The sequence below is a fragment of the Suricata suricatta genome, chromosome 6, assembly GCF_006229205.1.
Source record: "Suricata suricatta isolate VVHF042 chromosome 6, meerkat_22Aug2017_6uvM2_HiC, whole genome shotgun sequence".
In the NCBI taxonomy this organism is placed as follows: domain Eukaryota; kingdom Metazoa; phylum Chordata; class Mammalia; order Carnivora; family Herpestidae; genus Suricata; species Suricata suricatta.
Window position 1 is genome coordinate 39,053,602 of NC_043705.1, and position 14,219 is coordinate 39,067,820.

Sequence of the window (14,219 nt, forward strand, 5' to 3'; positions counted from 1 at the left end):
GAAATTTGTTGTTTTCTTTTGTTGCACATATTTGGTATTACATCTCAGAAGGCTTTGTCTAATCTAAATCCATGGAGATTTATTCCTACATTTTCTTCCAGGACATTCGTGCACTCACTGACCAGGAAGCTCTAGAGAGCCTCCCAGACCTTACTGGGGTTTCATTACATAAGCATGATTGGTTAAATCACTAGTGATGTGATTGAAATTTATCTCTAGCTCTCCCAATCCCCTCCTTGAAGGTCAGATGCCTAAAATGTCCAACCTAATAACAAGCTTGGTCTTTCTGATGATCATTCAACTGTCCTGAGGCCAGCTAGGTACCCTCCCACCCCACATTATGTCATTAGCATAACCAAGATACTCCTACCACTGAAGAAATGCCAAACGTTGAAGATCTCAGGACCAGGGACAAAGACCAGATATTTTGTATTATACCATAGTTATCTAGCATACTGATAATTCTGGGACATTCTGTACTTTAAAAATGATATAACCTTGTTTAACCCAGTATTTCCTCAATTTACTTGACCCCAGCCCCCATATTATGGACCCTCATTCCCCCTACACATGGCACCTATTAGCATAGTTGGGAAACACACTTTGGGGAACACTACTCAAACCTTTGCTTCTTTGTGCTCCAGTGCTGCATTCCCAAAGGCTTGATGGCTGAGCCAACTACATATTTTGTGGGGCCAAGTACAAAACTGGAGTGTGGAGTTTCTTGTTGAACAATTACTGGAAGCAGCATTAGCAGAGCATTAAGCAAATCATGGGGCCATTCTGAGCTGTCAGACAGGACACACACCTATGAAGTGGGTCCTACCTGATGGACTCTTTCCTACTGTTTTCTATTTCAATAAATGGCAACATTTACCCAGTTTCCCTGGTTATCATTGTTGACTTTTCCTTCCCTCATCTTGAGAACTCAAGAACTCACTCAAGTATCTCTCAGACTTGTCCACACCTCTTTATCCCCACTGCCCACCTCCCTAACTCAGGCTATCACTCTCATCCAAGACCAATTTGGCCTTCCACCATGCATCTCACTCTTATCTCACGCCTCCACACAGGCAGCCAGGATAATCATTTTTAAAATGTGGGTCTCATTATGATCCTCTCCTCACCTTCCCTGCTTACAACATCTCAATGGTGTCCTTTGCTTTTGGGAAAAAGATCTAATACCTTTACTTGGCTTAAAGGCCCTTTCTGATGAAATCCCTCTTACTTATGTTTCAACTCTTTGTCTCTGGGTGGTGATTGTTTCCCTGTCTTTTTTGATAGAAGATAGGATTCTCAGGCAGAGAGCCAGACTTCATTAAAAAAAAAAAAAAAAAGACAGGTTGCATAAGAGGCCTCAAGAGGGAAAAACAGGAACAGTTTTAAAGTTGGGCCTGATTCCTCTGTGGCCCAGCACACAAGCTGCCTGCCTCTCCTTCTGGGCCAATTGATGAGGCAGCACAGTACAGTGGCTAAAAGCAGAGCCACGGGAACCAGACTGCCAAAGTACTTGCTGCTTTTCTGCCTTAGTTTCCTCATCTCTAAAAATGAGAATAATAAAACTATCTACCTTGAACTGAGGATTAAGTGAGTTAGTGTCTGTAAAACACTTAGGACATTGCCTGGCAAGCAATAAACATACTAATAGAGCTCGGATGCACTTTTGTTTCTTCCTTCTCCTGTCACCCAACTACCAGCTATCTTTTCTCATGCTCATGCTTTCTGGCCATTGATGGCTTTGGCTTACTCATAGGCTTCCATGCTCTCATGGCATCTACATATTGCTCCTCTCTGTGAAAGTTTGGCTTCTACTACAATTTTCCAACTGTTCAGCTACCTCTTGAAACTTTCCAAACTCCTCATGATCAAGATTTTGATTGGTCCAGAAAAATCACTTCAATCCCTCTGGAACAACTTACTGCAGCCAGCTGGGGCAAGAGCACCACTTGGACTGCTCCCCTCTGTGGGGGTTCAGGGAAGGAACCTCTCAGGGGAACCTGTGAGGGAAGCTAGCGTTGTGCGCAACGGTCCGTGCAGTACACATGTGTTCACTCAGACTTAACGCTCATTGCTGTCTCTGAGTGCTTTGGTGCCTGGTCCTCCTCTCCTCTACAGACAATTTGTATTAGTATCTTTAAAACAAATCTTTTCCCCCTTTTATTAAAAATATATACCTTAAAAAAAAAATAAAAGAGTGCCCGGGTGGCACAATTAGTTAAGCATCTGACTTTGGCTCAGATAATTATCTCACGGTTCATGGGTTCAAGTCCTGCATCAAGTGAACATGAACCCTGCTTTGGGTGAGCCCTGCTTCTCTGTCCCTCTCTCTCTCTTTCTGCCCCTCACTCACTTGTGCCCTCTCTCTGTGTAAAACATAAAAAAATAAAAATAAACCATCATAAGATGGTAAATTAAAAAAACATCAACTTAAATAGATAAGAAGTATGTCCAAATTACTGCTAACTATAGTTATTTCTGTATTTCCCATGTTTTTAAAATATCTTATTTGTGGGGCACCTGGGTGGCTCAGTCAGTTAAGTGGCCGACTCTTGATTTTGACTCAGGTCATGATCTCACAGTTCATGGGATCCAGCCCTGCATTAGGATCTGTGCTGACAGCACAGAAACTGCTTGGGATTCTCTCTCTCCTTCTCTCTATCTGCCCCTTACGCACATGATTGCATGCATTCACATGTTCTCTCTTTCTCTCTAAAAATAAATAAAATAAACTTATCAAAGGGGCATATACACCCCACTGTTTATAACAGCATTATTGACAATAGCCAAAGTATTGAGTATGAAAAGAGCCAAATGTCCATTGATGAATAATTGGATAAAGAAGATGTTGTGTGTGTGTGTGTGTGTGTGTGTGTATGTGTGTGTGTGTATTACTGACAATCAAAAAGACTATAATCTTGTCTAGAATTATAGGGTATTATGCTAAGTGAAATTAGTCAGGTAGAGAAAGACAAATATCTTATGATGTCATTGTCATGAGGAATTTAAAATACAAAACAGGTGAACATAAGGGAAGGGGAGCAAAAATAAGATAAAAACAAGGAAGGGAACAAAACATAAGAGACTCTTAAATACAGAGAACAAATAGAGAGTTGCTGGAGGGGGTGTGGGAGGGGTGATTGGCTAAATGGTCAAGTGGCATGAAGGAAGACACTTGTTGGGATGAGCACTGGGTGCTATATGTAGGGGATGAATCATTGGAATCTAATCCTGAAATCATTATTGTACTATAAGCTAACTTGGATATAAATTTTAAAAATAATAATAATAAACAAAAAAATAAAAAATAAAATAAACTTTAAAAAATTACAAAATCAAATATCTTGCTTAGTAATATGCACCTAAAGAGTAATTATGAAAAAGTCAGATAATTCTGTATCCTTCTAAAAATCTCATTGAAAACATCATGTTAGTATAGGAAGTATCATAGATGCAGCTACAGTAACAGGATGTACATATGCTTCTTTCTTTTATACCATATTGACAAAATAAAATTTATGATGTATTAAAATACATATACTGGGGCGCCTGGGTGGCTCAGTTGGTTAAGCCTCCGACTTCGGCTCAGGTCAGATCTCATGTTAGTGGGTTTGAAACCCGCGTCAGGCTCTGTGCTGACAGTTAGCTCAGAGCCTGGAGCCTGCTTCTGGTTCTGTGTCTCCTTCTCTCTCTGCCCCTCCCCTTCTTATGCTCTGTCTCTCTCTGTCTCAAAAAAAAAAATTTAAAAAATTAAAAAATAAAATAAAGTAAAATACATATACTAAATGTAAAAATACCAAGATATGCTATATAAAACATAAAAGAGAAATGAAAGTTCATAAATTAATGCCAAATCTAAACACCTAGGGTTAATTAAAAAGCATAGGTAGCATTTCACTGTGTTTATCTATTTCTTGTACTTTCTGCCCAAAATCTTATCATGAAAAATCTCAAAAATACAGAAAAGTTTAAAGGATTCTCCAGAGATCACTCATATGCACATAGTTTATTTATCCATTCTTCTGTTGATGGATACTTTGGACCTTTCCATTTTTGGCTATTATGAGTAAAACTGCTGTAAATATTGTAATACAACTTTCTTTTAGACATATGATTTTATTTTGCTCTTACTGGTGCTCTTGATGAACAGAAGTTTTTAATTTTGATGAAATCTGATTTGTGAAGTTTTTAATGATTAAATTATTTGTGTACTAGTTATAAATTTTTTACCTCCCCCAATCCCATGAATATATTACCTTATGTATTTTTTAGAAGTATAATAGTTTAATGTTTCAGATTTAGATCTGTGATTTAAGCTTAAATTAATTTTTGTGCATGTTATGAGATGAAGCATATTACTAGAGTCTTTTTATTCCGTGTAACTATTAAATTGTTGCAATGTCATTCATTGAAAAAAAGTCATCCTTTTCCCACTGAATTGCATTGGTGACTTTGTTGTAAATCAAGTAACCATATATGCATGAGTTTATTTCTGGACTCATTGACCTATTTGTTTGTCTGTCCTTATGCCAACAGCATCTGTCTTAATTACTCCTTTAGATTGTTTTAGATTAATTCTTAGAATCTGGTAAGTTAGTCCTTCAAATTCATTTTTCTTCAAGATTGACTATTACAGGAGCACCTGGGCAGTGCAGTTGGCTAAATTTTTGACTGCAACTCAGGTCATGATCTCACATAATCCATTCTATTATTTTCCATATCACATTTCCTGGACTCATCCAGAAGAATATCATGATTGTCTTTGTCACATGTCTCATTAAACAAAACATAACTATCAATAACTTCCCTCTCTTCTACCAATCTCTTGTAAAGAAGGAAATGAGTTTACTTTGGCATGCCATGCTCCTGATGAACCCAAGCTGGCACCTACTGCCATATAAAAGGATTCTGATTTGTTTAACAATGGCTAACATTTACACTCACCTGGCTCTCCTTTATCCAAGGGAAGGTGTAACCTTACAGGACTCACTTACAGGACTCACAGGACTCACAAGAACTCAGTGACTCACTTCCAGGAGAGAGGTTACTCTTCATGACCGCTAATCACAACCTGGCAGCATGAAGATAAAGCAAATCAAACTACATAAGCTATCTTCCTAGACTGCCCATTCCTGAAAATTTACGAAGAAGGGTAGAATCTCACTCATGTTGTTTCCCAGCACCTACACACAGTTCCCAGAACTTTATAACACAAGACCAGCATTTAAATAAGGCTACCATCTCTATTCACTAATATAATCACCAGTTCTTAATGAGGAAAAAGTTCACTATCAATTGTATAACATTCATTCCCAAGGGTGTTCCTAAAATACAGGTCTTTATGGCATAGCCTTTTTTTTTTAAGTTTATTTATTTATTGAGGGAGAGAGAGAGAGAGAAAAGGGAGAAGCATAAGGAAAAGAAAAGAGAGAGAATGCCAAGCAGGCTCTTCACTGTCAGTGCAGAGACTGATGTGGGGCTTGAGTTCATACACTGTGAGATCATGACCTGAGTTTACGGCATAGTTTTTGATTAAATTTTTCTCTGCCAGAAATTATTTTGACATAAGCTATCCAATAAATACTTGATTTTGTTTGTCTTACCTAAATCTATTAGTTTTGGGGGGGAGAGGGGTGTTAAATTTCAATTTGGAAATAGATTTTATCAGGGTATTTGGTGGCTCAGTTGGTTAAGCATCAGACTCTTCTTGATTTCAGCTCAGGTCATGATCTCCTGGGTTTGTGAGATTGAACCCTGTGTGGGGTGCAGAGCCTTCTTGGGATTCTCTCTCTTCGCTCTCTCTTTGTCCCTTCCTCTACTCAGGTGTGCCCCCCCCTCTTAAATAAATAAAAAAGTTTTAAAGAAAAGTAATAGATTTTTATCTATTTTGATTAAAAGGGTAATTTTTTAAATGTTTATTTAGGTTTTGTTTTTTTTTTTTTGAGAGAGAGAAAGAGTGTGAGCAGGGGAGGGCAGAGAGAGGGAGATGCTGAATCTGAGCTGTCAGCACAGAGTCTGACACAGGGCTTGAACCCATGAACTGCGAGACCATGACCTGAGCCAAAGTTGGATACTTAACTGATTGAGCCACCCAGGCGCCCCAAAAAGGTAATTTTTGAAAACATAATTATAATAGATCTGAGTATTTCCTGGCTCTCAGCTCTCCTTCCAGGCAGAGTTCACAATCCTATTAATTAAATTGTACATATGGGAGGAATATTTTTCAGGGCACTATTTTACATTCCAACAAATTCCTAGAAACTCTAGGTTGAATTGGATTATATTCTGGCTATCTGTACTTTCTTCAAGGAAACATAATACAAAATAATTCTATTTAATAACAAATTTTAGGTAAGGCATGAAAAGGAATAGAACAAAAATAAAATTTGTAAATAAAACTGAGTTTCTCTTAGGACAATTTCCAATATAAAATGGCATTCAACTAGCAGATCCTGGCATAAACTTTTTCTACTTCCAAATGAAATACTTAAAAAGAAAAAGGATGACTACCAAGATCAAAACACAAAACTGATAATCTGTAGGCAGTAGAAGCAAGGGGAAAAGTCCACTAAGTTAGATAGAAACTGGAAAAGTTTAATCAATTGCTCTCTTTTCCTATGACACTGGGGAAAATAGCAGCACTTGTGGGCCAGAAGTCAGGTTGTAAAGCCCTTCCTGTTGTCCTGAATGAAGAAATAAAAGACTGTTGCAATGAGAAACCTTACACAGCCAACCTCCTGCCACATGGTTTGAGGAAGCCAGAATCTTCTCTCCTAGTCCTCCTTTCCTTCTCTTCTTAAAAACACTTAAATCCCATGATAAAAAACCAGGCAGGAAGTGGGGTAATACTGAAGGTGTTGTAGTCTTCTGGGTAAACACTGCAGAAACACCAAGATGGAAGGAGCGGTGAAAATAGAGGGTCTAGCAATTGTAATGTTTCACAAATCCCACCAATCAGAGAGACAGTGAGGGCAGGAAAAGACACCATCTCTGGCCAGCAGTCTCCCTAGATGAAAGTTTGCAAGAGGCTGAGAATGGGTTAGGAGCTGCCCAGCAGATCGGCTACAGATCTGAGAAACATGCAAGCTGAAACCTAAGGACGGCAGTGTGCTGGCAAACAGACTCTGACTATCCCACCACTACCAACAAGTCCCCTTCCACTTTGTAAGTTTTTGCCACTCTCCGTGGTGTGAACATTCCAACTACAGTGGATCTCAGCTGTCAACGTCACTGAACCACACTAGGAAGAGAAGCACACAACCCTGGGTTGGCATAAGCTGGACCTACCACATTCCTTGGCAAGCACTAGATATGAATGGATTTCTCTTCATTCTAGGATGAGTAAAGAGGAGCCTGTCAGAAAAATGCTTCAGGATGGAGGCAGTCGGAATTGATCACTGGTTGTTCTAAGACCTTTCTACTTTACAAGGAACACCTCTTTTAATCTTCATATCAATTCTATGCAGTAGGAGGTATTATCTTAATATTAAGACAGCAATCTGAAGTTTCATGAGATGAAGTAATTTTTGCCCTGCTCAGGCAGCTATTAAGTGGCAGAATTGGTCTTTGGACTGCTGAATTGCAAAGCCCATGCACTTAAACTCTAAGCTAAGCACAAAGTAAACCTGCAATAAATGTCCTGATTTCTTGACTCATTATGATAAGCCATTCATATTCCTTATAAATTATTGTCATTTTATACTTCTTTCCACTTCGAATTAACGAGAGATTTATGTTCAGGACTTTCTATTGCTGTTTCCTAATTTGCAGTGACAAGTGGGCTCTCGGGGGGGAAATATTTTTGTGAATGAAGTGGGGCATAGGGGTGTAAGTGTGGTGGGGAGTACTCAGAGAACATGGAAACAGGATGCCAGAATGCAACAGATAGAGAGTAGGGGCTGGGAAGCATAATCCCAAATGAAAGCAGTCTGTCATCTGTCAGTATTTCAGTATTTTCCTAAATTCATGCCAGAGTCATTTACTTTGCTATCTGTCATCAGTGTTAATAGCCACATGGATTTATAAGTCATCCAACACTCTAGCTTGATACATACAATGACCTTTATTCCATAATAACTACCTCCTCCCATAGGCACACCTGGGGATCTTTGCACATCTGTGTGCTCCACCTATGATATACTGAATTCCAGTAAATTGCTCACTGACTACAACCTTCTACCTCTCCCACATCTTACTCCTTCACTTGACTTTTGATCTAGTCAAGCCCTCAGAGACCACCTCCTGTGTTTCCCACTAACTTTCCTTCCCTTCTGTCTTCTCTCCTTTTTTTTTTTAACTCTGCCTAGATCCTAGGTTATATCCGTTCAATCACTGTCTCATCAGTGGTCTTACCACCTTTGCCCCTTTGTCTCCCATCATCCCTCAGGCCTCTCAGCCTTTGAATGCAAGTTCCTGAGATAATCACACAATAAGGCTCTCTAACTTCAGCTCATTCTTCCTCACAGCCCAAAAGTCCTTCAGTATCTGCTCTGTCAGATGGTTCTATTCCTCACAGAAGCTATTTCAGACTTTTACCATATTCCTAGTCTTCAAACCTCTTCTTAACTTCAGAAGACCTTGACTGCACTTCACAAATGTATTCCACTGGAGATGCTCCAGATTCTTGGGGCATCAGGGCACTGCTGAGCCCACAGTCCATAAGCCTTTTCAGCAGGAACTTCAGTATCTCCTTGAACATTCCACATTCCTGTATTATCTGAAAACCCTGGGGAATTGCACAGCTGAAAAAGTCTGCCTTCTATACCCAAATGGAGATGGCTCTGGAGTTTGATAAAGAATGCTGGCACACATATGATTGATATTAAATCCCACTGCCTCCAGCCTCCTAATTATCCTTCAGGAGCTGTGTGGAATACTTAAGAGAGGGCAACTGCCCTCACATAGTATTAATCTCTTCCACGCCTTCCCACTCTTGGGTTCTCAAGATCTTATGGATCTAGAGCAGAGAAAATAGAATAATTTATATAAGCCCACATTTCTCTGATTTAGCCTTGATCAAATTTAATTCCAGATTGTAACAGAGGTGCCATATGTATCAATAATAGGAACCTTGGGCTCAGGAGATGTTGACACAGACATTTTATGATTTTAAAACTCTGAGTTGGCTATTGGAGCTTGCTACAGAGATAAAGATCAAGGATGGACTCCATTAACCAATCAGATGTGTTGAGGACACTAAAAATGTAAACATTAGCCAGGTTGGGGTAAAGGTCCTTTCTTGACAGATTATGTTTCTTATCATGATGAAATCAATTCCTGGCTAGTGTGCATTTAAGAAGTTCAACAGTTACATCTTGATTTTTAACTACAATGGTTTACTGTTTTATATTACCCTTAATTTTGAGACGATGATGCTTATTTCACTTGTTTGTCTTGAGAAATTTTACTTCCTTATTCTTACAGGAAGTTTGTTACAGGAAGGTGGATTTCTTCATCAACATTGTAACTGATCTTACCATAATTAATTCAAATGAACATAAAGGGGCTGTCAGATCCTCTTGGAGTTAGGAAAAATTCATCTATTTTCTTCTTTTCCAGCTATGGTTGTAAACTAAATTGTGATTATATCACAGTATTTCCCCCCAATATTTATTGTGAAAAAACATCAACCTACAGAAAAGTAAACAATAAAATGAACCACCATGTGCCCATCATCCAGATTCAACAAACATCAAGAAGTTGTCACAATTGTCAATATGGTTTAAAAAGCCAAAGCAAGCACATAGTGATGGATTGACGGTGGGCCTTTTTCTGTGGACCTTTCAGAGCATACCTGTGCCAGAGAAGCATGCAGCCCTGAACCATTGCCCAGCCTCCTCACTGGTGGGGTGTGAGCACTGAAGGGGGCTGTACATTGTAAAAAAATAAATAAAAATTTAAAAAAAATTTAAAGGCCAATACATATGTTTAGCTGTATATTTAACTGTGCAACCTGATCCCCTGAGCAGCTACCTCTCAGATCTAAGGACACTATAGCTCAGGCATCTACTATACACAGTGACAGAGCTATCCTCTCTCCAGGGCATGCACACCTCAAGGTGAATATTTCTACTTTAAAAAATTTATTATTTATTTTTTAATGTTTATTTATTTTTGAGAGAGAGAGAGAGAGAGCAGGTGAAGGGCAGAGAGAGAGGGAGACACAGACTCCGAAGCAGGCTCCAGGCTCTGAGCTGTTGCAGGGCTCTAATCCATGCACCGTGAGATCATGACCTGAACTGAAGTGGGTCGCCCAACCAATGAGCCACCCAGGCACCCCTAAAAAACTTTTAATGTTTATTTATTTTTGAGAAAGATAGAGACAGAGCATGAGTTGGGGAGGAGCAGAGAAAGAGGGAGACACAGAATAGAACCCGTAGTAGGCTCCATGCTTGGAGTTGTTAGCACAGAGCCCAAAGCAAGGGAGGCGGGGGGAGGGGGGACCTCAAACCCAAGAACAATGAGATCATGACCTGAGCTGAGCTGAAGTCAGACATTCAACCAACTGGGCATCCAGGATATTTCTACTTCTAATTTTAACTTTTTTATTTTTATGTTTCATTAGTTATGTGGGGTTTTAACAAATTATTACATAAATAGTACACACACACTGTAATCCATCAAATGCACCAAGGGAGTTTTCATTCTTTTCCTTTTTCAAAATTCTCAGGCTCTTCTTACCTCTGAGGTAACTGGTTGATTTGGATCATTCAAAGTTTTTTTCATATCCACACAATTACATGTAAACACATGGTGCCAGTTAGTAAGCCCCTGTCTCTTAGCTCCAGCCTCCTCCCTGCCTTGTGACAACAGGACTGTAATTCTGCTTTCTAGTTTTCATTAGGATCCTCTTTGGTTTTGTTTGCTAACGGACGCCCATCATCCGGGAGGGCTTCTTCATTCCTGCAGCTGCGACCATGGCCCTTGGCAGTGGCTGAATAAGGCTTGCAATTTTTTTCAACAGTTGCAGAACCAGAATTCATCAAACACACCTTCACTTAGAGATCTGCAAGTTCCCTATTAGTTGTCTAGTTAAGAGATTAATACCTAGTTCATTGTTATTTTATATTTAGCTTTCTCCCTTTCATAAAATGGATATGATCTCTCTCTTCCTACTAGACAGTGACACAGAAATATTCATAAGTTGGAATTTTGTTCTTCTCCTTATTTACATGTGTATTTTTAACAATAAATGAGATGATGCTCATTACTTTGCAATTTGCATTTTTTACTTAATATTTCATGGACAATATTTCCAGGTCAAGATATATAATTCTAACTGATTTTCTCAATAGTTACATAATATTCCAGTATATGGACAGAGTGTAATTTATTTGAGTATTCTGTCGATGGATATACAAGTCAGGTCCTAATTTTTGCTATTACAAAAAAAAATGCTTCAATAAACATTCCTGTTCATATATCCTTCTACAATAATACATTTGTTTCTAAAAACTTCTGACATTGGGATTGCTCTGTCAAAGAATGAGGTATTTATATTTGTGTCGACTATGTATACTGAACTGAACTGGTCATACTCCTCCGTTTAGGACATTTGATATCCTGGATTTCCCTCTAGAGCCTCCAGAAAGAACATATCCCCTGCCAACAACTTGCTTTTATCCGTGAGACTCATTGCAGATTTGGGACCTCTGGAACTATTAGATAATAGATCTGGTTGTTATGAACTACTAAGTTTGTGGTTATTTATTACAGGAGCAATAGGAAGGAAACTTATCTGTTCTCATTAAGTTTAGGTATTAATGTTATATATTCACAAAGTAAGTTCGATAACGTCCCACTCACCTAATCCCACTATTTAATTTTTTTTCTGAGTCAATTTGATAAGATAGATGTTACTAGATTGTTTTCCAAAGCATGAAATTCATGTTTCTCCCACAATGAATGAAATATTTTCCACTAATTCCCATAAGCAAGAGACACTATTGATTGTATTAATGTTTTGCCAATCATGTGAGCAAAAACTGATGTATTGTTGTTGCTTTAATTTGCATTTCACTGAATATCAATGAATCAGAACACTTTATTTGTTGGTAATTTAGATTTACGATGTTCAACAAATCTTTCCAAATTTATTATGTTTTCATTTATTTATACTATCTCCTTGCTGAAAAAGTTTTTAAATTTGGTAGGTTTACCTTTTCTCTTGCTGCTTTTGGGTCTCCAGTCTTGATCAAAGTCCCTCATGCACTTTGATGGCTCATGTAAACGCTGACATTTTCTTATAAGATTTTATTGTTTACAAGTATGTCTTTCATTCAACCAAAATTCATTTTCTAAAATATTATAAAATATAAAATTCATTTGAGTTTCTCCCCAATTAAACCAACACAATTAAATAATTCAGCCTTTCCTCAGTGATTTGAATTATCACCTTTGTTATGTATTAAGTTTTCATTTATACTGTATGTATTTTTTTAATGTTTATTTCTTTATTTTTAAAAACTTTTTTGAGACAGAGAAAGAGACAGAATCAGGGAGGGACAGAAGAATCAGAGAGACACAGAAGCAGGGAGGGCCAGAGAGAGAGAGAGAGAGAGAGACAGAATCCAAAGCACACTGCAAGCTCTGAGTTGTCAGCACAGAGTTCAATGAGTGTCTTGCTCACCAGCTGTGAGATCATGACCTGAGCTGAAGTTGGACGCTTAACCAACTGAGCCACCCAGCAACTCTATTTCTTTATTTTGTGAGAGAGAGACAGAGACAGAGACAGAGAGAAGCAGAGAGAAAGGGAGAGAGAGAACACCAAGCAGGTTCTGTGCTGTCAACTCAGAGCCCAACAGCAGGTTCAGTCCTACAAACCATGAGATCATGACCGGAGCCAAAATCAAGAGTTAAACATTTAGCCAACTGAGCCCATCCAAGTGTCCCTGGATTTAATTTTATATTAGCTTATCATGCATTCCGATATTAAGTAGTCAAGTTTTCCCACACTGTTGTTCCTTTTCTCTGTCTTTTAATGCTTTTCTTGTCTATTATGTTATATTTATTCTTCCATACAAATTTTAGGATCCAAATAAAAGAAAAAATTTGTATGGAGTTAAATTTACAAAATAATTATAGGAAATTTTGTAAAATGTGACATTTGATGATACACTAGCTATTGAGAAAAATCTTTTCATTTGTTCCATTATGTCATATTTTTTTAAATTGCCTTGCTACATTTGATTTGCTAGCATGTTTTTAAAATTTTTGAGCCTGTATTAATGAAATTACTCTATTGTCCTGCTTTTTGTCTTTGTATGACTATGTTGGATTTGTAAAACTATTGTGAGGAGTTTCATATTTTTATGTATTCTGGAATAGATTGGTAATCATAGAAATTATCTGTGATTTGAAGGTTAGAGGGACTTTAGGTGTAATTGTCCAGACTTGTTGCTTTTGTCATTATTGGAAAACAATTTTATTATAGGGGTACCTGGGTGGCTCAGTCAGTTAGGCATCTGACTTCAGTTTAGCTCAGGTCATGATCTCACAGTCTGTGAGTTTGAGCCCTGTGTGGGGGCTCTATGCTGGCATCCAGAGCCCGGAGCCTGCTTCAGATCCTGTGTCTCCCTCTCTCTGCCCCTCCCCTGCTCATGCTGTCTCTCTCTTTCTCAAAAATAAATAAACATTTTTAAAAAACCTTAAAAAAAGAAAAGTTTTGTTATAAAAATTTTCAAATAAATACAAAAGTAAAGAAAATAGTATATTGAACCTACGTACCTACCACCTAGCTTTAACAGTTATCACAAGAATCTTCCATTCTTGTTTCATCTAGCTTTCCACTTTTATTTTGGAGGAATATTTTAAAACAAATCTCCTATTTCATATCATTTCATCTGTAAGTCATTCACTATGTATCTCTAACAGATAAGGTCCATTTGTTTTAAACAGAGCCTAAACACTACACCTAAAAAAATTCTCCTGATTGTTTAAAAAATACCCTTTTACGATTGGTTTGTTTGGATCAGAATTCAAACAACATCTGGTGCATTGCATTTTTGTTGTTCTGTCTTTTGATTCTCTCTTAATTTATGAAAGTTCTTTCTTATCTCCTCCCACTCCGCCCTCCCCATGCCACTTATTTATTGGAAAAGCAGGTTGCTTGTCCAACAGTATATTCCAGCTCTGGATTTGGCTGATTGTTTCCTTTTACTGTTATCTCTTCTTTATTTATTGTTTGTTTGTTTTTGGGAGACTGAAATTAGATAAAATCTTGA

General features: G+C 38.1%; 1 protein-coding gene and 1 non-coding gene across 5 annotated transcripts in view; one reads left to right on the forward strand and one right to left on the reverse strand.

The window, feature by feature from the left end:
• Positions 1 to 14,219, reverse strand: part of MIER3 (MIER family member 3) — a 122,544-nt gene that overhangs the window by 105,800 nt on the left and 2,525 nt on the right. The window contains exon 3 of one of the 4 annotated variants that reach the window (XM_029942264.1): positions 4,942 to 5,068. The exons of the other annotated variants lie outside the window; for them this stretch is intronic. The gene's annotated coding sequence lies outside the window, so the exon portion shown is untranslated. The remainder of the gene's footprint in view (positions 1 to 4,941; positions 5,069 to 14,219) is intronic. 4 annotated transcript variants of the gene reach the window in all.
• LOC115295104 lies at positions 9,738 to 9,874 on the forward strand. The gene has a single exon (XR_003910327.1). It is a non-coding gene; the product is annotated as a small nucleolar RNA SNORA42/SNORA80 family (small nucleolar RNA).